The sequence below is a fragment of the Theropithecus gelada genome, chromosome 3 (assembly GCF_003255815.1).
Source record: "Theropithecus gelada isolate Dixy chromosome 3, Tgel_1.0, whole genome shotgun sequence".
NCBI lineage: Eukaryota > Metazoa > Chordata > Mammalia > Primates > Cercopithecidae > Theropithecus > Theropithecus gelada.
The window spans coordinates 134,346,537-134,370,314 of record NC_037670.1 but is presented as its reverse complement, the minus strand read 5'-3'; the positions used below and the strand labels follow the sequence as shown (position 1 = coordinate 134,370,314).

Sequence of the window (23,778 nt, the reverse complement as noted above, 5' to 3'; positions counted from 1 at the left end):
GTTTCAATATTAGTTCCTGGAACTTCTAAGTAAGCATATAATTACATAGAAGCATACAGTTAGACAAATGTTCGTAGTGTAAGGGAGTGTATGGTGACAAAGGTAGGGAAATGGTGTTTTGAAGAAAGTACATTTCAAGGCTATATTTTAAGACTAAGGAAAAGAAAAAAGGTTTCTGCTGTAAGCTTCAAGGTTACATCTTGAGACTAGGGAAAAAAGAAAAAAAGTTTTAAATTGTATTTTCAGGCTAGACTGTTCAGTTACACAAGGGTATTTCAGTATCAGGAAATCTGTATAATTCATTATATCACCAGATTGAAAGATGTAAATAACATATGATTATATCGATAAACAATGAAAATGAATCTGGTAAAATTCAGAAGCCATTTAAAAAATAAATATACATATATCATGCCATTTCAATTAGGATACAAATTAGATTTTGAAATAAAACTGGGCAAATTATATACAAATTATATAAAATTATAAATTGCCAAAAATAACTAAGAAAGTTTCTCAAATAATATAGAAGAGAGATATAACAACAGAAAATATCACAAAAAAACTGTAAAGCCACTGTAATGAAATCAATAGAGTATTGGCTTAGGATTAGAGATACAGAAAGGAAAATTCAGAAATACGTCCCAGAACATACAAATTTACTAAATGACAAGGCAAGCATTTCAGCTGAGTAGGAAAATAAGAGATTATTTCATAAAGAGTGTTAGAACAACTAGAAATCTTGAAATAAACTCATATCTGAGAATTAAAAAGTACTATAAAATATAAAATAAAAAACAAACATTGGCAATTTTGCAAGAACATGTGGGAAATTCGATATACAATATAGAGATAAGATGATTCTGGGTTTAGAACTGAAAATTTAAAATGTAATGGCAAAAGAAAAACACATTTGATGACATCTTCTTTAGGAAGTCATAAGAGCACTTACAATGTGTCAGTTATTCATTTTTAAAAAGTGCGTTACCTATATAAATTCTTATAAAAATTGCCGTAAGGTAGTTATTATCATCTTTGTTTTATAGACAAGGATATTAATACATAGGTCACCCTATAGCTAGGAACTTCTAACTAGGAACTTCTATGAAGCAAAAAATAAAAATAAAAACAAAAAAAATTAGCAAAGTCGGTAGACTAATCACAGATTTGTGGGACATTGCTCACACCACAAAAAACAGATAGAGGGTTATTATATGTGTAATACAAAAAGCTTGTACACGTTGTGAAACTTTTAAAAAGGTGGGGAAAACAAGTAGCACAATAGACATAAAGGACATAAATATGCACTACACAGAATAACAAATCCAAGTGGCCAGCTAATGTAAACAGAAATGCTTGAATCTGTAAGTAATAGGGGATTTGCCAGTTAACAATGAAATATCAATTATATCTACCCAAATGTTCAATGTTAATAAGATTTTTTTCCAGAGTTGAGTTTTCCAAAAGTCAGACCTCGTATTTGTTTACCATTAATAAATTCATACAGAGAAATATACGCGTGCAGAATACTCAATAGAAAACTATTGTATAAATACATCTGGTGTATGTTTACATATATTTGAAAACGCTACCTGAAAAAAATCAATGTAGGTAGTAATTCCACAACTATTTGTAGCAGCTTTCTTACTCTGCCAGGTACTACCCCAGTCACTTTACACTCACTTTGTCATTTCATCTTCTCCATAGCCTTTCCAGGTAGCTACTGTTATAGCTCCCATTTTTTCTATGGTAAAACTGAAGTAGAGAGATGTCAATGAAGTCATCCAATGTCACACAGCTCATAAGTAGAGGACTTAGGATTTGAACCTTGTTCCCTCTGACTTCGAAATGCCCAGTTATACTTCATGTTGTGATGTAAACTGCCTAAAAGTATTCTTTTTTAAACATCGTACTCCTATGTAATCTATTTTTTCCTGTTATTAGTAAAGTTTTTATCATATGTGGAATGTCAAAAAATAATTGTTTACTTTAATAAAAAGAATAATCACTCTCTTTAAAATTGTCATTTCTACAGTGTAGATGAATATTAATTCTAAAGAGAGATTTCCCAATGATATCTATTATTTGGCTGTCTTTAAAAAAATATTCCTTCCAAAGAGACTTCAGAAAATCAATAATAAAACAAGGTTTGATGTCTTTAGGTAGAATTTAAGATAATATCAAGAAGATAAAGAGTATAAAATGACTGTAGCAGTTTCTACACTTAGTAAAACCAGAGTATAGTTTTCAAAGTGACTAGCATTGACACAATTTTGAGAATAATTCGATAACTCAGAAAAAACTGTTTTAATTATAGTTTTAAAATGTTTAGTTTGCCAGAATAAAGTATCTTGGCTGATCACAGCAATTTTGGAAAGCCTGAATTTCCAAAATACTCAAAATATAACATTTCTTAATTTGGGCTAAATCATGTGTTTGAACAAAAGTTTCCTTAGGCTAACTAAAAAAAAAAAAAAAAAGTGGTGAGGACAAGGGCAAACAGATGAAGTCTGCACTGGAAGCAGCCTGTTCAAATGAAGAATGCCAGAGTGGCAAAATAGTCACCAAGCAATTATTTAAGAGGGACATGTTTATTAGTTGTTTTTAAAATGCAGATCCAGTAATAATTTCAAACTGTCTCCAATAAAGCTTAAACTCAATAAAAATACATTATAATTTTCAAAATGCTATGTTTTAAATAAATGCAAAAGTCACAAAGAAGAGCCCCAGGCTAAGCGTAAAAGTTACAGCTGTAGAAATTAATTTACATGAAAGAGCCATCATGCTTCCTTTAGAAATAACTTGCTAGGGGAAAACACAGCACAAGCCGAATATTCATAAAGAAACTCAAGAATTCAGGCAGGAGGCACTGACAGCTGCAATCATTTATTTTTCAAACTCCTGGACATGTTATAGCATGCCTGCTAGATATGAGGTAGGATAGTAAAAGCAAAACAAAAGTTGATGAAAGAAACAGCCAGAAGGCCTTTAACACCTTTTCAGAAACCTACTGTTCAGATGTTCTTAAATTTTAAATCAAAATCATATCAATGGAAATTAATTTTATGCCATTAAATTCTCTGAATAAATATTTCCTGTGGTGTAGCTACATCACCCAATAAAACCGTTACAAAGAGAATTTTAAAGTTTTAATTAATTATTAAAAAGAAAGAATGGATTTCATGATACATTTGCAAAAACGCTATAAAGTGTGACTACCTTCGCCCCAGTTCTTTAATTCTATTTAGAAGTTATTAACTGAGATCCTACTTTTTTTTTAGGGCTCTAATTGAATGTCTAATTAGAGTAAACTGTAGTCCACACCTCAAATTTTTCGATTTTGTCTTCATTATTTTACTTCAGTGAAACATGACATTCACTTAAAGGAATTGGCTCTTCTGCTAAGAACCTGACAACTCTCTCTAGAAGAGCTTCCTTTAAGGGCAGGCAGGTTAACCTAGGAAGCCATGTCGAATGTGTCCTTAGGTCCAAAGAGTCCCACTTTTACATTTCAGGAATATTTTGATGAGTATCTTTTGAAAATTTATATTACTTCTTATACTCACATGGTGATAGATGTCATTTAATTTTTTATTAATTTTTCATATTTCTCTTAAAAGCCCTGAAGGTATTGATATGACATACTCACAAATATACATGTAAAACATATTTATATATGCACACATACATATATACACACATATATATTTTCTTACACATATTTCTATATGTTTAAAAAGTTTCAGTACTTATGAGTGTTTTATTTTCCTGGTGTTTCTATATTCTTAAAACCTGGATTTCAGGTAATCTTTATTTGTTCTGAAATTTCAAGCGATATATTCAGCAAAGTATCTGGGTGACAGATATTCTAAGGCATTGCATATATGAGAATACATTTTGTCTTCATTCATGAATAACAACTTGGCTACATATAGAGAATTTTGTGAAAAACAAAGAAAACTTTTCTTGGCTTACCCATATTTATTATTATTTCTTCTTCTCTTCATTGTTAAGTTTCTTAAATGCACGTGATGTACATACCTCCCTCTCCCTTCTTATTGCCCCAGATCTGCTTTGTTTTTTACTCTTTCATGGAGCCTGCAATCTTGATCATCACAAATGATCTCTCATTAGCAAATTTCCTTCCTGTTTGTTCAGGCATCATTATACATACGTATCTCAAGTTTTATGTCTTCATATTTCAATAATCATATCCATTTGGATGATCCACTATTACCCCAAATTGAACTTGTATAATGGAGATATCCTTACTTCTCAAAACAAATATCCTTTTCTCTATTAATGATATAAGCACCTTTCAATTACCCAGGATTAAACCTGAATTATTCTATGCTTTATGCCCCATCACAACAAATCCTTTATCAAGACCTGCCCATTCTTCAAAAAGCCATCTTTTGAAAGTGTTCATTCCCTCCTGTTCCAATAATATATAGGTCAGGCTCTAAATCACATCTGGCGCAGAGTTTGAAAAAGTCCCTGAGCAAGTGTTTTATCTCCAGTTTCTTTCTCTCTAATACTCTGATATGAATTCATCTATGACTAAATCTCATAAAATTGTATTCAAAATAATTTATTTTGGGAAAAACCTACCATGGCTTCTAATTTTCTATAAAACAATACAGTCAAAGATTCCTTATTTGGAAACAAAAAACTTCAGAATCTGAGTTTAACTTACCTCACCAAATGGATCTTTCAGTTCTTCCCTTTCCCACAAGTCTAGTCTATTCTTGTCACTTCAAAGCATCTTAGACACACTATACGTTAGCCTATTTATTATGCTATTTTTTAGATCTACTAAAGTTCTAAATTTATTTGAAGTTTCTTGACTTTTAACACGATATGATTTGGCTCTGTGTCCTCACCCAAATCTCATCTCAAATTATAATCCCCATAATGTCCACATGTCCAGGGAGGAACGAGGTGGGAGGTGACTGGATCATGGAGGCAGTTTCCCCCATGCTGTTCTCTTGATGGTGAGTGAGTTCTGGCGAGAGCTGATGGTTTTATAAGGCAGTTTTCCCTGCTCTTGCTCTCATTCTGTGTCTGGCCTGCTGCCATGTAAGACGTGCCTGCTTCCCCTTCCACCATAATTGTAAGTTTCCTGAGGCCTCTTGAGCCATGCAGAACTGTGAGTCAATTAAATCTCTTTGTTGATAAATCACCCAGTCTCAGGTAGGATCTTTATAGCAGTGTGAGAACGGACTAATACAACACACAATTGAATTCCCACATCGCTTATAAAGCTTTTCCTAACCACTTCACTTTAAGGTGAAAAATCTGACATACTATATTGCATTCGTGATTATTCTATTTATTTGGTGCTCAAAACACAGATTTTTGTGATTGTAGTATCATATCTGTGTATGTATTAATACATTGGTGATATATACATTGCACATATTATTACATTGTTTCATATAATTTAACATAATAAACATGTTTTAAGCTCCTTTAGGAAAGCGCTATGTATCAAATGTATGTATAGCTATCGTTTTCATTAGAACAGAGCCTTGTCCATAGTTGATGCTAAATAAATGCCTGCTAATAAATATATTAAAATACATAAAAAAGGAAAACTTTAGGCTATCAGACAGTAGGGTTGATAAATTTAAAAGAAGAATGGTTTACTGAATGGGCCTGTAAGATGCAAGAATAACACATAAGGAAGAAATTTCCTTGAATTTCTATCAATATAAATCCTAATCTTATGGAAAATCTATACCAGAAAGATTAGGGTTTTTTTTTTCTTTTATATGGACTAATTTCAGTAGGAGGAATAGTTTCTAAATTCCCTTGTGTGAATTTGAAAAAATAAATTAAGTTGTTTTTTGAGGCATTGATTCTAGCTTCAAGAAATAAAAATGATTTTAAAAGTTATGCTGATGATTCTTGGAATTGTGATTGTCAGTACAAGTCCTTAGAGTGGCCTCTTTCAAGGTCACTGAGAGAATTGCCATTATTGCTGGAGCTTCTGTCTCGGGGGGTAATTTTGAAACTACTATGTACACACACACACAAACACACACATATATATACACACACACACACATATACATATAAATATAATGTGCATATACTACGAAAATTTAGACCTGGAAAGAGCCTCACAGATCACATATTCTAGTACATACAATATCAAGGAACATCACTTTCAATGGAAATTTAAGTTCTATTTGCTTATCAGGTTATATTTTAACAAAACTTTTTGAGACTTAACAGATTTGCTGAAATAAACCAGGTCATTGATGGATGAAGAAGAGCAGGCATCTAAACTTCACTCTTAAGTGTATCTGCCTCGCACTGCCACCTATAGAAATAAGGTGCTACATGTTTTTAAGGTGCTTCCTATTGCACAGGATATGCTATAATGTAGAGTACTCCCAATAATTATGTTCTAGTAAAACAAGATTCTCAAGACTGCTGCATCCAGATTTGTTCACTTTTCCCACCTGCATTAGTCAGGGAAAGTCCACTCAGTATGAAACATTTTCTATAAAAATTATTGAAGGGCTTCTTTAGTCGAGGGTTATAAGTCAAGAGCAACACATTTAAAAAAAATTTTTTTTAACTATTATTTTTGACTCAGGAGTACATGTGCAGATTTGTTATATAGGCAAATTGCATGTCATGAGGGCTTGGTGTACAGATTGTTTTATCAGCCAGGTAATAAGCATGTTACCCAATGGATAGTTTTTCTATCCTCATCCTCCTCCTTCCCTCCACCCTCAGGTAGGCCCTGGTGTCTGCTGTTCCCTTCTTTGTGTCCATGAGCATTTACTGTTTAGCTCCCACTTATAAGTGAGAACATGCAGTATTTGGTTTTCTGTTACTGCATTAGTTTGCTTAGGATAATGGCCTCTGAACTCCAACTATGCTGCTGCAAAGGGCATGATCTCATTTTTTTCTATGGTTGTGTAGTATTGCTTGGTGTTTTAGTACCACATGTTCTTTATCCAGTCTACCATTGATGGGAATTTAGGTTGATAATAACAAAACAAATTTTCATAAAAGAAAACAAATTGAGTGTGTGTGTGTGTGTGTATACATATACATAAACTCTTTCTTTCTTTCTCTTTCTCCTTTCTTTCTTTCCTTCTTTCTTTCCTTTCTTCTTTCCTTCCTTGCTTCCTTCTTTCTCTTCTTTCTTTCTTTCTTTCTTTCTTTCTTTCTTTCTTTCTTTCTTTCTTTCTTTCTTTCTTTCTTTCTCTTTCTTTCTTTCTTTCTTTCTTTTCTTCATCTTGCTCTGTCACTCAGGCTGGAGTGCAGTGGGGCAATCTCAGCTCACTACAACCTCCACCTCCTGAGTTCAAGTGATTATCCTGCGTCAGTCTCCCAAGTAGCTGGAACTACAGGTGCGTGCCACCACACACAGCTATTTTTTTTTTTTTTTGTATTTTTAGTAGAGATCGGGTTTCACTGTGTTAGCCAGGATAGTATCAATTTTCTGACCTCATGATCCACCTGCCTTGGCCTCCCAAAGTGCTGGGATTACAGGTGTGACCCATCGCACCTGGCCTACATGCTTAATGATAAATGATATATAAACTTCTATGCCTCCACACTAATGAACTCTTGAAATGTTTTTAAATAAGTAGTCTTTATTCTTACCTGGTTCATATTGCTCTTCTATTTCTGTGGGAACAAGTATATACCAAGTGATATTCTGGCATTCTCTCTCTCTCTCTCTCTGTCTCTCTCTCTCTGTCTCTCTCTGTCTCTCTCTCTCTCTCTCTCTCTCACATACACACACACACACACACACACACACACACTTATTTTATGCAAAGTTTATTTTTGTTTATACAGTTTCTTAGTGTTCATTCTGAGTCCTGAAATTTTATCCATGTTTTGGCACATATCCCTTTCTTATTTCCAATTGATAGAAAAATGCTTCCTGTCTGATTGACTTACTATTATTCAGAATTATTTGTCTCTATATTTAGAAGAAAATGGAGTTTCTTCTTTTCTCTCTTATTAGAACTCAGTGTTATGGTCTGTAAACTGCAGTATGCATTCTCCAATCTGTCCTGAATCTTTCGTTGGGAAAGATAACTTCCTGATTAAGATCTCACTTAAAAACTGATCTCCTTTTCTCCCATCTTGTTGAGAGATTACTGGCTTCTGTAACTAAATGTGCCATTGAGCATCCTATTTGGCTGTAGCTTTAGACTATTAGACATAAGATTTGACCATTGTGTTCCTAATGTCAGGAAGGCTATGAACAATTGTTCAACTGTAGTCTCCCAAGCTCTCCAGACTTCAAAGACTTTAAAACATACGGGATGCTTTCAAGATGAGCTTAGATACCTATGAGTCTACAAACATGATATTTATAGCCCTCAGGTTGTGATCTCAGGTTGTTTTGAATATATAGGTGGATAGATGTATTCAAACCAAATAAAGGCAAACAGTGTGTGTTTAAAGAACCTCAATGAAAAGTTTTATGTAGAAAGAAGAAACAGAACACAGGGGCTACACAGTGCTGTGTTAACATGATAACATCTCATCTGACAGGCTGCTTCTGTTGTATACAGAAGTCAAAAGGCTTTGTTTAAACATGAATCAACTAATATTTGGTCTTTCTGGGTCACTGCTGAATAGTAGTGTGAATTTCTCCAAGCCATGGGCTTAGGCAGTAGCTCTGGTTGCTCCATACTGAGGTTGCCCCCCAGTGATGCTGGTAATTGTATTTGTCGGTATGAAAAGATGGGAGCCTTAGATACTGATGAGACTAAGAGCCACATATGCCATAGCCCACAGCCACATGCTTGGAAACATTTAGTGTTCTAGGCATGGTGCCAGGCATCAGAGATACAAGATGGATGACACCAGGCCTCAACCCCAGAGGATTTTAGAGGTTATTGGAGAAGAAAGGTGTATAACAAGAAAATGGAAAGGAAAGCACTAAATGTTATGAACTAGATATAAACAAATCACCAAAACAGAGGATAAAGCTATTATCTTTGCCTGATGATAGTAAAATTGTGAAATTATTTTCTGAATCAGTGAGCAGATATAGGGAACCCAATCACTTTATGCATAATCAGCTGTTTACAAATAATGGGTATAAAAAAGGTGTTAGGGACTGTGAATAATGCTTTTGAGGAAGTTCCACCAAACTTACACCTTCAGGGTGTGGAAAATATGTACTAGATGGATGATCTCGATGGGAGCTACTAATAGGGTTCCTACTACATGAATGAAATAAATGATAACTAACTAGTTGGTATAAACATATGAGCTGGCTGAAGTTATAGGTTTTATAAAATATACACAAATTTTTGTCTATATTTCTCTATACCTTTTTTCTTTAATCAATTTTAATTTCTGGTTAATTGTAGATTAAAAGCCTGTAATTCTCTCTTTGTTTTAGGGTGTTCATTTTCCATGTAAAATATTAGCTGTTTCTAACAGTAATAATCATGGGGAAACAAGAACTCAGGTAGTAAAGCTTACTGAAATTAAACGATAAGAATGGGGAGGTCATCATGGAGGAGTGGAAAAAAAAAGACTTAGTCCTTTGCATTCCCTTCATGGTAAAAATGAAGTTATTTCGTTAACATGTACTCAGATAATTTTACATTCTTATAGTGCATATTTAAATTTGGATTAAAAAAACAACCTACATCATAAGATTTTACATCATCTGAAAGAATATTTTAATTGGTCCATCTGGCATTTGAAATAATGCGGTACTTATTATAAAGCAGGTGTTAGACACTTCTGAATATTCTGTCCTTAATTAAAGCTTAAAGAAAATAAGATTACATTTTCTATTTTAAACTTTAAAAATCTAAAGTTAGTAGACATGAATAACAAAATGTATGGAATCATATGATTTTAAACATTCAATAACTAATGATTAGATATTATTTATTGAACTTTAATTCCTGACATACTTTTGTTTTGAATTTGAGAAATGTAACAATGGGTGTCAATATTTGGAAATTATTTATGTTCAAACTTTGTTTATTCGCCCTAATTGAGAAAATTTGGTATACTCTTGAGTGTCATAGTTCAGCAAACACTTTAGAAATAAAAATATATTTGACTGTGGTTTTTAGGTATCTTTATTCAGAAGAAAATGAAACTATTGTTTGATACCTCAAAGTTAAAATGTATTCAAAATATGTGGCCTGAATTAATAAACACATTTATAAAAGATTATCTTGGGTTCCTTTAAACTATATTCTTTTATAGTTTGAAAGAATTTTTCAGAGAATTTGGTGACCATTTAGAGTCCATACGATCTCTCTGCAAAAATAAACATCAACTTAGTGAGTCCTCTTTATAATCCACACATAGAAAATCATAAAATTTAAGAAAGATAATAGTACTGTTATTTAGGTGTGCAACAGGTTAAGAAGCAATACATAAAGAATGTCTGTGAATCACATCAAGGAAGATTTAAATCTCCAGTGAAAGAATCTAGGGTTACTTTTGGCCAACTGAATTCAAAACTTCTATTAATGTTTAGTTAAATAAATGGAAGAGTAGTTCAACCAGAATATAGTTCTAATATTGAAGAGCGATGTAAGCCTCCCAGATCCACTTGCATGTATGGATTTTCTCTGCAAATAGGTACTGCAAGTGGCAACAAACATCAAAAGGAAGCAATCAATAAGCAAAATTCTATGCAAGAATATAGGCAAATTTAATTATATTGATATGGCTTCTATTTTCTAGGATTTTATAATCCCAAAAAGCAACCGGAAGCTTACGTCAGTATATTTAGATGCCAGGAGAGCAATAAAAAATTAGTGCTCTGAGAAATAAAATAAACCATATATTTGTATTTTCCAGTTATATCTACAACTGACAAAATTAATCGAGACAGATGATACAATTATGATTTACAATTATGACCAGCGGGATGTGACAGTGTGCTGTCTCATTGGAAGTTCACTGTTCCTTGGCACAGGTCTCTAGGCTTCCTGCCTTGGAAACACAGCAGCAGGCTTCATGGGAAGGTGAAGAGCTTCCCTGAGGATGAACCTTCCAAGCCATTCCACCTCACAGCCTTCCTGGGATGCAAGGCTGGCATGGCCTACATCATGTGAGAAGCTGACAGCCCAGGATCCAAGGTGAACAAGAAGGAAGTGGTAGAGGCTGTGACCATTGTGGAGACACTGCCCATGGTAGTTGTGGGCATTGTGGGTATATGCAAACCCCTCAAGGCCTCCAGACCTTCAAGACTGTCTTTGCTGAGCACATCAGCAATGAGTGCAAAGGTGCTTCTATAAGGACTGGCATAATCTATAAAGATGACCTTTACCAGCTACCGTAAGAAATGGCAGAATGAGGATGGCAACAAGCAGCTGGAGAAGGAATTCAACAGCATGAAAATGTACTGCCAAATCATCTCTATCATTGCCCATACTCAGATGTGCCTGCTTCCTCTGTGCCAGAGAAGGCACCCCTGATGGAGATCCAGGCGAACTGAGGCACTGTGGCTGAGAAACTGGACTGGGCCCATGAGAGGCTAGAGCAGCAGGTACCTGTGAACCAATTGTTTGGGAAGGACAGGGTAATTGATGTCATTGAGGTGACCAAGTACAAAGGCTACAAAAGGGGTCACCAGTCATTGGCACACAAAGAAGCTGCCCCACAAGACCCACCAAAGGCTGTGTAACGCTGCTTGTATTGGGACATGGCATCCTGTCTGTGTGGCCTTCTCTGTGGCATGTGCTGAGCAGAAAAGCTACCATCACTGCACGAGAATAACAAGATCTATAAAATTGGTCAGGGCTACCTTATGAAGGATGAAAAATGGATCAAGAACAATGCCTCCACTGATGACAACTTGTCTGACAAGAGCATCAACCCTCTGGGTAGCTTGGTCCACTATAATGAAGTGACCAATGACTTTGTCATGCTGAAGGGCTGTGTGGTGGGAATCAAGAAGTGAGTGCTCACCTCCGCAAGCCTTTGATGGTGCAGACCAAGCGTCCTGCTCTGGAGAAGACTGACTTTAAGTTCATCAACACTGTTTCCAGGTTTGGCTGTGGCCACTTCCAGACCATGTAGGAGAAGAAAGTGTTCATGGAACCGCTAAAAAAGACCAGATTGCAAAGCAAGAAGGAGCTTAATGCCAGGAACAGATTTTGCAGCTGATGGGGTCTCAATAAAAGTTATTTTCCACTGGAAAAAAAAAAAATAGATAGGCTTTCAAAACTTAACAGACAAGACTAGATTCTGAATAATGATGGCAAAAATATAGAATTTGGAAAGAAGTAGTTTGAAAGAAACCTTTATATATAATTTCTAGAGAGTTTAGGCTGATTTGATTGGTTCAAAATAATTTAAAAAGTAGTTATTGATAAGTAAAGCACTGTGTTAAGTGTCTCCAGAAACACAAAGATGAGAATGCACTAATCCTGTGTTTAAGGTATCTGCCTAAGTGGGAACAGATTTATATGCACAAATATTCTTAAGTAAAATACATGACATCTGCCATGGATTGAATGAAGCAAAAATAAATAAATCAGTAAAGTCATATGACAAAGTGAATTCTACTTTGGGAGAATTTCTCACAAAAATGTTAGCTTTTGAGATGCAACTGAGAAGGGAAAAAAGAAGTATTTTAAACATTAAATATAAAAGCAAGGTTGCTCTAGACCAGTGGTGTCTGATAGAACTTTCTGCTATGAGAGAAATGTTATTTATCTGTCGTGTCTGATAGAATAGCCATGAGCCACTTGTGGCTATTAAAAACTTGAAACTTTAAAACTGAATTCTAAAGCTTATTTAATTTAAATTTAATGGTTACTATATTGAACAACACAGTTTTAGGCAGAGGAACCAGCTTGAGTAGAAGTAGTGAAGCTTGAGAGAGCATGGGATGCTATGTTTACAGGCAGCCACCTCTCTGCTCTCACTAGAGTAGAGTTGGGTGACAAAGTGAAAAGCAAGGTTGAAAGCAAATATCCAGGCAAAATTTTGGAAGCTTTTGCATATTGGGCCATTAGAGAGTAGGCAATGAAAATTTTTGAATAGGTTTGAGTCAAGCTCAACCTTGGGATTTAGGAAGAAAACCAGTGACTGTGAATCAGAGTCGAGATCAGGTGAGAAGTTACCGTAACAATTCAAACAAGAGAATGTGAGATATTATATTAAGACAAAGAAAGGAAAATCATATATGCAAAGGAAAATTCAGGGAGACATTTATCATATTGGCTTAATGTGGTTTCCCCAAACTAAGGAGAAAATTTCGAGTAAAACTTACAAATATAAGCAGCATTTTTTTTTTTCAGAGTTTCTGGGAAAAGGCAGAAAATGACACAGGGAAAGGGTGGCAGCCAATACTGTGTGAGTGACCTAGCCAGCAATCAACATGGGTGACTGGAGTTCATTTTTACAGGGAAACACTGGAGGATGGTATAACGCATGTACTTCAAAATTATCCCAATGAAAGATCAAGAGAGCTGAGACATTACCATCGATCACCAGTTTAAAGACTGTTTCCAGGGGATGCAGGACTTCTGGCCTGTTGTATGCTGGGATAGATTACCCTTCCATAGCTTCAGAAAAAAAACCCAAAAACCTGAGAAGTAGAAACACAGAGAATAGGATTCAAAAGCCCTCAGGTAGACATAGAAATGGCAGCATGCAAAGGCTTAATCAGAGTTCTATCAGTGTCTGCTTCATACATGTAACATGTAATATAGCACCAGGTATGCCAAATGTCTTATACAATCAAATTAAAATATGTATAAACATACTAACAGGCTAACTGCTTATATAATAAGAGAGATGGTAAATAATTTAAAAAATAAGAATAATAAAAAATACATTCATATTGAAAAACCAAAAATATGTCTATAGAGTATTACCACTTTCAAATTTAGCTGCAAGAACAGATGAGATTGTATGTTTTTGGTGCTAGTGGTTCTCAGAAGGTTTTCCAGGCCACTTTGGTGGCCTGCCAAGTCTTCATGGGTGTGCACTATTTTTGATAAATACATAAAGCCTATTGTGCTATAATTGAGTACTGTATCTTTTCTGTTGTGACAATATCTGACAAGCTAAAAAGCGAGAGATGAGACATAGCACACTATGAAGCCAGACACGTCTAAATGTGTTTATTAAAACATGTGATAATTTTTTTGGTGAAAAGAAATATTTTTACTGAATTCTGACACCATAAAAGATGAGCAAGTTTATTAACTAGGCAACCTGGGATACTTGCATAGGCACCAGGAGATATTGTGGCACTGTAATAATGATAGTATTTTAGTTATTGCTGACATTTCTATGTGGTTTGAATCCCTTCATCACTTTATGTTTGTTACCAGAACTAATAATATCCTAAATTGCACAAGTTTGAAAGGAAAGTTTGGTAAACGTTAGCCAAGGTAAGGAATGTGTTATGATAATTCATCGTTAAGTTACTGCAATTTGTGAATAATGTTGAAAATGTATTCATTATTATTGAACGCACGGTAAGTAAAGAAGACATTTTCTTAACTTGCTTACTATTGAATATACCAATAGACACTGAGATGTCAATAAGACATACTCATTACAAATTAATTGTACAATTAAAGCCATATAGGACTTAACAGTATCAAAAAAGTGCTGTAAATTTAAGAGAGTCTCTTTTAACGTTCAAAATAATTTTAGTAGATTTTTTTTTTTTCTGGTGAGGTTATTTGGACAAAGAAATGGTCCAAATTCTCAAAGTCAAATGAGCCAGTGTTTTCTCTTCACATATTCTTTTCTTTTTCTTCAGCAATTGATCCCCCTAAGCATAGCTGTATGTGTGGTTACACAGTATAGAATCTGTATTTCCAGCCTCCCTTGAACTAGATTTTCTATTTGTTCTGATCAATGGTATATAAACAGAAGAAAAGGTGCATTTAACTTCTAGGAAATACACTTAAAAGGAGGAGAAATGTCCTTCTTCTGTCTTTTCTTCCTTCTGGCTATAAGGCAGATGTGACAGCTGCAGCTGGAAAAGCTAGTCTGGGCTATAAGGTAGATGCCATCATTTAAAGAAAGCAGACAAATCAGAAAAATAATATAGGCCTCGCTTATTGATAATTGTGAAGAATAGACACCAACTCTTTTTTCATATAATTATGTATTAAAAAAGCATTTATTCTTAGACAATAGTATTTTGGTTTTTTTGTGACTAAGTTAAGTCAAGCTTAATTTTAAGAGGAAAAACTACATTTTCATTTTTGCAATTATTTTCTACACGTAGTTGTATTCTTGCGATGGTGGCATAAACTTGCCTTAAAGAAGATGGTTAGATTTTGGAAACAAATTACATCTGTAATATAAATACATGTCAAGGCCCATCCTTTCCACGAGAGTGGTCATGTAGAGTCAAGATTTCAAGTAAGAAATCAAAAAGATCTCCTTTCAACTTGAATAGATACATCAGAACATTTCCCATGGAAAACCAAAGAATTTAGTATGAAAGAATAGTTGTTCACTGTTGGTGCCCATTTGTCTCCAAAGCAAAGAAATAGGTTTAAAAGAAATTCTAAATTCTAGACTTAAACTCAACACTTGATCAATTGGACCTAATAGACATCTACAGACCATCCAATAATCACAGAATATACATCCTTCTCATTGGTGCATAGAACATATTGATTGGTCAAAAAGCAAGTATCAATAGATTCAGAAAAACTAAAATCATACCAAGTATACTCTTGGACCACAGTGCAATTAAAATAGAAATCAGTTTCAAGAAGAACTCTCAAACCTGCACACATTTATGGAAATCAAACAACCTGCTCCTGAATAACTCATGGGTAAACTCAAAATTAAGGTAGAAGCTTAAAAAATGAAATTAATGAAAATGCAGACATGGCTTACACAAATCTGAGATGTAGCTAACGTGGTGTTTAGAGCAAAGTTTATAGCCTAAAACCCTTTATCGAGAAGTCAGAAAGATCTCAAATAAACAATCTAATTTTGCACTTAAAAGAATTAGAGGCCGGGCGCGGTGGCTCAAGCCTGTAATCCCAGCACTTTGGGAGGCCGAGACGGGCGGATCATGAGGTCAGGATATCGAGACCATCCTGGCTAACACGGTGAAACCCCGTCTTTATTAAAAAATACAAAAAACTAGCCCGGCGAAGTAGCGGGCGCCTGTAGTCTCAGCTACTCAGGAGGCTGAGGCAGGAGAATGGCATAAACTCGGGAGGCGGAGCTTGCAGTGAGCTGAGATCCGGCCACTGCTCTCCAGCCTGGGCGACAGAGCGAGACTCCGTCTCAAAAAACAAAACAAAACAAAAGAATTAGAATAAAAAGAATAAAACAACCCCAATACTAGCAGAAGAAAATAAATAACTAGAATTTTAGAAGAACTCAATGAAATTGAGATGCAGAAATCTATTAAAAAATCAATGAAACCAATAGTTTGTTCTTTGCAAAAACAAGATTGATAGACTGCTAGCTAGATTAATAAAGAAAAAAGAGAAAATAAAAATAAGTAAATCAGAAATTATAAACATAATATTACAACTGATCCCACATAAATACAAAGATCCTCAGAAAATACTATGAACAACTCTGTGCATGCAAATTAGAAAATATAGAGGAAATGGATAAATTCCTGGAAACACACAGTCTCCCCATATTGAATCAATAAGAGGTTGAAACCCCAAATAGACCAATATCGAGCTCTGAAATTGATTCAGTAATAAAACACCTACCAACAACAACAACAAAATTTCCCTGGACCAGATGGATTCATAGCTGAATTTTATCAGATGTACAAATAAGAACTGGTACCCAATCCTACTGAACGTGTTCCAAAAAAGTTGAGGAGGAGGGGCTCCTCCTTAACTCATTCTATGAGACTAGCATCAACCACATACCAAAATCTGGCAGAGACACAACACAGAAAAGAAAACTTCACGTCAATATCCCTGATGAACATAGATGCAAAAATCCTCAGTAAAATACTAGCAAATTGAATATAGCGGCACATCAAAAAGTTAATATACCATGATTAACTAGGCTTTATTTGTGGGATGGAAGGCTGGTTCCACACACAAATCAATAATTGTGATTAACCCCTTAAACAGAATTAAAAATAAAACCATATGATCACTCAATAGATGCAGAAAAAGCTTCCAATAAAATCCAACATTTCTTCATAATTAAAATTTTCAAAAAACAAGGCATCAAAGGAATATACCTCAAAATAATGAGCCATCTATGACAAACCCATAGCCAACATCATGCTAAACAGGCAAAAGTTCCCTTTGAGAACTGGAACAAGAAAGGATACCCACTTTCACCACTCTTATTCAACATAGTACTGGAAGTCCTAGCCAGGGCAGTCAGGCTAAAGGAAGAAATAAAAAGCATCCAAAGAGAAAAGAAAAAATCAAACTATCTCTGTTCACTGATAATATAATTCTATACCTATAAAACCCTAAATTATCTACCAACAGACTCCTAGAGCTGATAAACAATTTTAGTAAGGTTTCAGGATACAAATTAATGTACAAAAATCAGTAGCATTTCTATATATCAATAATGCCCAGGATGAGAGTCAAGTCAAAAACACAATCCCACTGACAATAGCAACAAAGAAAATGAAATACCTAGGAATACAGCCACCCAAGGAGGTGAAAGATCTCTACAAGGAGAACTAAAAAACACTGCTGAAAGAAATCAGAGTTAACTCAAATAAGTAGAAAAACATAGCATGGCTCATGTATTGGAAGAATCAACATTATTAAAGTAGCCATACTGCCCAAAGCAATTTACAGATGCAACACTACTTTTATCAAACTACCAATGTCATTCTTGACAGAATTAGAAAAAAGTTATTCTAAGTTTCATATGGGCCTTAGAGCTCAAATAGTCAAAGCAATTCTAAGCAAAAAGAACAAAGCTGGAGGCATCACAATACCCAACTTCAAACTTCATTATAAGGCAATAGTAACCAAAACAGCACAGTACTGGTACAAAAACAGACCCATAGACTAATGAAACAGAATAAGAAACTCAGAAATAAATCTTCACACTTGTAAACATCTGATCTTTGATAAGGCTAACAAAAACAAGCAAAGGGGCAAGGATTCCCTATTCAATAAATGGTGCTGGGATAGCTGGCTAGTCATATGCAGAAGAATGAAACCGGGCCCTCACCTTTTACCACATAGAAGTGTTAATTTGAGATGGGTTAAATATTTAAATATAAGACCTCAAACTGTAAATGTTCTAGAAGAAAGCCTAGGAAACACTACTGTTAATATGGACTTGGGCAAAAAAAAAAAAAAAAAAAATTGGCTAAGTCTCCAAAAGCAAAATTTGACAAGTAGGGGATAATAAAACTAAGGAGCTTCTACACAGGAAAAGATACCATCGAAGTAAACAGAAAACCTAGAGAATGGGAGAAAATATTTACTATGTATCTGACAAAGGTATATATAACATTCAGAATCTATAAGAAACTTAATAAATGAACAAACAGAAAACAAATAACCCCATTAAAAAATGGACAAAGGACATGAACAGACACTTCTGAAAAGAAGACATAGTCGAGCGGTAGAGGGATAGGGGAGCGATAACATTAGGAGAAGTACTTAATGAAGGTGACGGGTTGATGGGTGCAGCAAACCACCATGGCACATGTATACCTGTGTAACAAAACTGCATGTTCTGCACATGTAACCCAGAACTTAAAGTATAATTTTAAAAAAGAAAACAAATGGCAAACACTGTTGAAAACATCTTTATCTTCCCTAATCATTGGAAAAATGCAAATCGAAACCACAAGACAACATTTCACACCAGTCAGAATGACTATTATTAAAACATCAAAAAGCAGCAGATACTAGCAAAGCTGCAAAGAAAAGGGAACACCTATACACTGTTGGTAGGAATGTAAATTAGTTCAGGACTGTGGAAAGCACTTTGGAGATTTCTCAAAGAACTACCATTCAGAGTTCTCATTCAATCCAGCAATCCCGTCACTGTGTATATACCCAAAGGGAAATAGATATTTGTACTAAAAAGACACATACATTCCTATGTTTATCACCACACTATTCACCATAACAAAGACATGGAATCAACCTAGGTGCCCATCAATGGAGGACTGGGTAAAGTAAATGTGTACGTTTATACCATAGCATACTATGGAGACAAAGAAAAAATAGAGTGAAATCATAACCTGTTCAGCAACATGTATACAACTGGAGTCCATAATCCCAAGCTAATTAATGCAGGAACAGAAAATCAAATACTACGTCTTCTGACTTTTAAGTAGAAGCTATACATTGAGCACCTATGGACATGGACATAAACATGAGAACAATGGACACTGTGGACTACTAGAGAGGAGAGGAATGCAGGGGGGAATGGATCAAAAAACTATGTATTGGGGACTATACTCGCTACCTGGGTACAATATAACTATGTAACAAACCTGCACATGTACCCCCTGTGTCTAAAATAAAACTTGAAATAAATGTGTATATAAATATAAATGTGTATGTAACTATATATCATACTACTATATTAATATAACAAAATATATATTTTAAAATCTATAAATCTAAATGTATGTATATTTAATCTATATGTTTTAAATATATATTTAAAATTAATACATCTAAAACAGTTATTTCTAAAATATCTTAAAACTTCTATTATAAATGAAATAGAAATACAAATTATACCATCAAACTTTAAAAATAAGGTTATATAAGTAAAGAAAAAAATAAATGGGTTGAACATTCAAGAGCCATCTTTTTGTGTTTATGGGAATTTTATCAGTTTTAATACATATTGATTTGTTTCTATGGATTTTTATAGATTCACATGCAAGAGCTTAAATATTTGGTATTACTCATCTTATTAAAATAATAGTGGCTTTATAATAAATATTTATTGCCCAACAAATCATTTTCAGGCTATACTATTATCTTCATGATACTATCAATATACTAGTTTGCTGACATACTGAGTATAACCAAGATGCATTATACCATAATTCAGAAAAAAATTAACATTACATGAGATAATATAATATTTTTGGAGTTTTGTGACCAAGAAGGCTTTCTCTCAGTCTTCCCCCATAGGCTCCCGCATGCTAAGATTTTTCTCTGGTTCACTCTTTCGAATCAGATGTAGTGACAAACAACCTGCTCAGTGACTTAGAGCAGAGTTAAATTCTCGCACACTCTAAGTGTCTATCATGTCTTTTTCACTTGAGACCAAGGAAGGTAGAGTAACCTTTACCTGGGACATTGCTATATTCTTAGCAGAGTGGAAAAAAAGCATATCACAAGCTGGATCTTTAAACTTTGCTCAGATATGCTTCACTTTCATCCCCACTTTATTGGCCAAAGCAAGGCACATTGACAGTTCTGAATTCAGTGAAATAGGAAAATATAATCTCACAAAAAACAGCATAAATATTGAGGAAGGTGCTAAAATGTCTAGTCTGTCATTAATTACTCTGTTCACCAAGTGGAGGTACCCAGTCATATCTCCTTGACAACATCATAACTAGACCTCTGGGTAAATACATGAACAATATTTACTAAGAGTGGAGTCCTTATCTAGAGAAAGTTTGTAATGGGATGCCCTTCATTAAGGATGGTTTATAGAAAATAAAACCAGAATCTATAGATTTAGGAGGAAAATATCCCTGGAAAATACAATAACCAGCTAATGATAAATGGGAGATGTTTCATAAACAAAATACTCCCTGATGTCTGGAGTAATAACTTACGTACCTCGTTTAGAGACTTATGTATTCTTGACCAGGAACACATGTCTGATATGGGAAGGAAGCACCTAGGGAGCTGCTCAGCATGTCCTTGACCTCTCTCTGCTTTACCTGAGCCCCTTTAATGTTTGTATCTTTGAAATTACTACTAGAACTTAATATTGGGTATGATGTCTGACTTATTTGAGTTTGACTTGACAATTTAATCCTTTGTGTTATTCATCAAATAATATGGCCAAGGCCAACGTCAGTGGGAAGGGGAAGAAAATATTTTGAGCAATAATGTGATCTACCACATTTACTGTGTTTATGGGTATATTTAGACTTATTCCCGGTCTCTTATTCTGTGATTTTTAAAATGCCTTTTCTTTGTGCCTTTTTTCTTTTTCTTTTTTGATTTCTATTTGATCAGTTATGCTCTTTGGTTTTTCCTGTTATTTGTGCATTGGCTAAAATTTTATTTTTACTTTTTAGTAATTCTAGTTACATTTTTAACATGTTTCCTTGACATGTGTAAGTGTAGTCAATGTCTTTGTGTAGTCAATGTGACAAAGTCTAAGTGTAGTCAATGTCTTTGAACTCTAATACCACCAGTCTAGTTTTTCATGTCAACATTTTCGGAAGTTTAGGTTTCCGTTTTTTAACAACTCGTTCCCTCAAATTAAGTCATGGTGAATCTTATTTAGTTTTACTAGTTTAATTTCTTTTTACTCAAACATTGTATTTAATTCTAGCAGCAGAAGATTCTGAGTAGTTAATTCATTCCTTGTATCTTTTTAAAATTTAATTTAATTAATGTATTTATTTTGAGACGGAGTCTTGCTCTGTCGCACAGGCTGGAGTGCAGTGGTGCAATCTCGGCTCACTGCAAGCTCCCCCTTCCGGGTTCACACCATTCTCCTGCCTCTGCCTCCCAAGTGGCTGGGACTACAGGTGCCCGCCACCTCGCCCGGCTAATTTTTTTTTTTTTTTTTTTTTTTTTTTGGTATTTTTAGTAGAGACAGTGTTTCATCGTGTTAAACAGGATGGTCTCCATCACCTCATGATCTGCCCACCTTGGCCTCCCAAAGTGCTGGTATTACAGGCGTGAGTCACCGCAGCCGGCCATTTTCTTGTGTCTTTTAAAATATCATTAATTCATCCTGGAACCATAAGTGATCATTTTAGTTATAGAATGTTTAGGCTGACTAGAATTTATTATCTCTCAATCTTTTAAAAATTATTCAATTATCTTTGGCATTTATTCTTGCTAATGTGATCTTGCTTTCAGTTTATTTCAGTGTAGCTCCTCTGTTTTATCTTTCTCTCATTTTTAGTATGATCCTCCACTATCAGTAATCAGAGCCTCCACAATAGAAAATGCCTACCATTATCTTGGCAACAATATCTCACTTCTATATTATTGATACTCTCCATATGTGAATGTAACTAAGCATAGAATGATCTTTAATATTCTACCCTTCAGCTCTTACATCTCTTCATACATGTGTGCTTCATTCTGAGTACTGAGTAACTTTCTCGCCTATTTTACTGTTTACTAAGTCTGTTTTAATCTATACCTCATAACCTGTTTAACCTATTCATTGAGGATATCATTGTACTTTTTTGATATCACATGCAGAGAATAAAGTTCATTTTATTCCTAAATTAATGGCACAATATAAACTTCATTTTATATGAGCCATTCTTCAGTTCAAATTAATTCTTTTAATTAATAGACAATATATTTAAAGTTTACAGAAGAATTTAACAAAATATATAAATAGTTCTCATATAACCTCACTTCTCTCCCCCAACACACAAAGTTTCTTATATTATTAATGTTTTTTCATTAGTGTGGTATGTTTGTTACAATTAGTGAGTAAATATACATACCTTGTTATTAGCTAAAGTTCATAGTTTACATGAGGTATCATTTTTGTGTTACACATTCTATAGGTTTTGACAAGTGTGTAATGACATGTATTCATTATTACTGTCTCATGCGGAAGAGTAGCATTGCCCTAGAAATCACCTACTCATGCCTCTCACTCTCCCCAGCCAGAACCCCTGCTAGCCACTAATCTTTTCATGTCTTTGCCTGTTCCTGAATGCCGTACACATTTGCAGTCATACAGTAGGTAGCATTTTTAGATTGGCTTCTTTCTTGTAGCATTACACATAGCACATTTCTTTTCATCACTGACAATATTCCATTATGTGGTTTAACCACCGTTTATCTGTTCACCTGTTGAAGGATATTTGGGTTTCTTCTGAGTTTTGCCAATTATGAATAAAGCTGCTGTAAACAATCATTTTCAGGTCTTTGTGTGAACATAAAGTTTTGAACTCATTTAAATAAATAACAAGGAGTATGATGGTGAGATCATATGAAAAGAGTACATTTAGTTTTATAAGAAACTGTCAAAATGTGTTTCTATGTCGCAGTATTGTGCACTGTTGACAGCAATAAATAAGAGCTGCTGCTTCCCCTACTTGCTAGTGTTTGCTGTTGCCAGTGTTTGTTGTTGCCAGTGTTTTAGATTGTAGCTATTTTAATAGGTAGATAGTGGTCATCGTTAGTTCAATTTGCAGTTCCTTAATGGCACAAGATGTTGAATGTCTTTTCATGTGCTTATTTGCCATTAGTATATATTTTTGGTGGGATGTCTATGCAGATCTTTTCTACATTTTTTAATTGGGTTGTTTATTTTCTTATTGTTGATTTTAAAAAAATTTGTATGTTTTGGATACCAGTCTTTTATCAAATATTTGTTTTGCAAAGGTTTTCTTTCTGCCTATGAGTTATCTTTTTATTCTCTTAATAGTGTCTTTGTAGAACAGGAAGTTTTTAATTTAATGAGATCCAACTTTTCATGGATTGTGCTTTTGGCGTTATGTTTAAAACATCTTCAACAAACTAAGTCATCCATATTTTCTCCTACGTTATCTTATAGGAATTTTATAGGTTTCCATTTGACTTTAGGTCTACAATCCTTTTGGAATTAATTTCTGTGAAATTTGTAAGGTTTGTGTTTAGAATCTTTGTGTGTGTGTGTGTGTGTGCG

The 23,778-nt window shown here is 34.4% G+C and overlaps 1 pseudogene; it reads left to right on the top strand.

Moving 5' to 3' along the window:
• Positions 1-8,643: 8,643 nt before the first annotated feature.
• On the top strand, positions 8,644-12,110 carry LOC112621673 (annotated as a pseudogene).
• Positions 12,111-23,778: the final 11,668 nt, after the last annotated feature.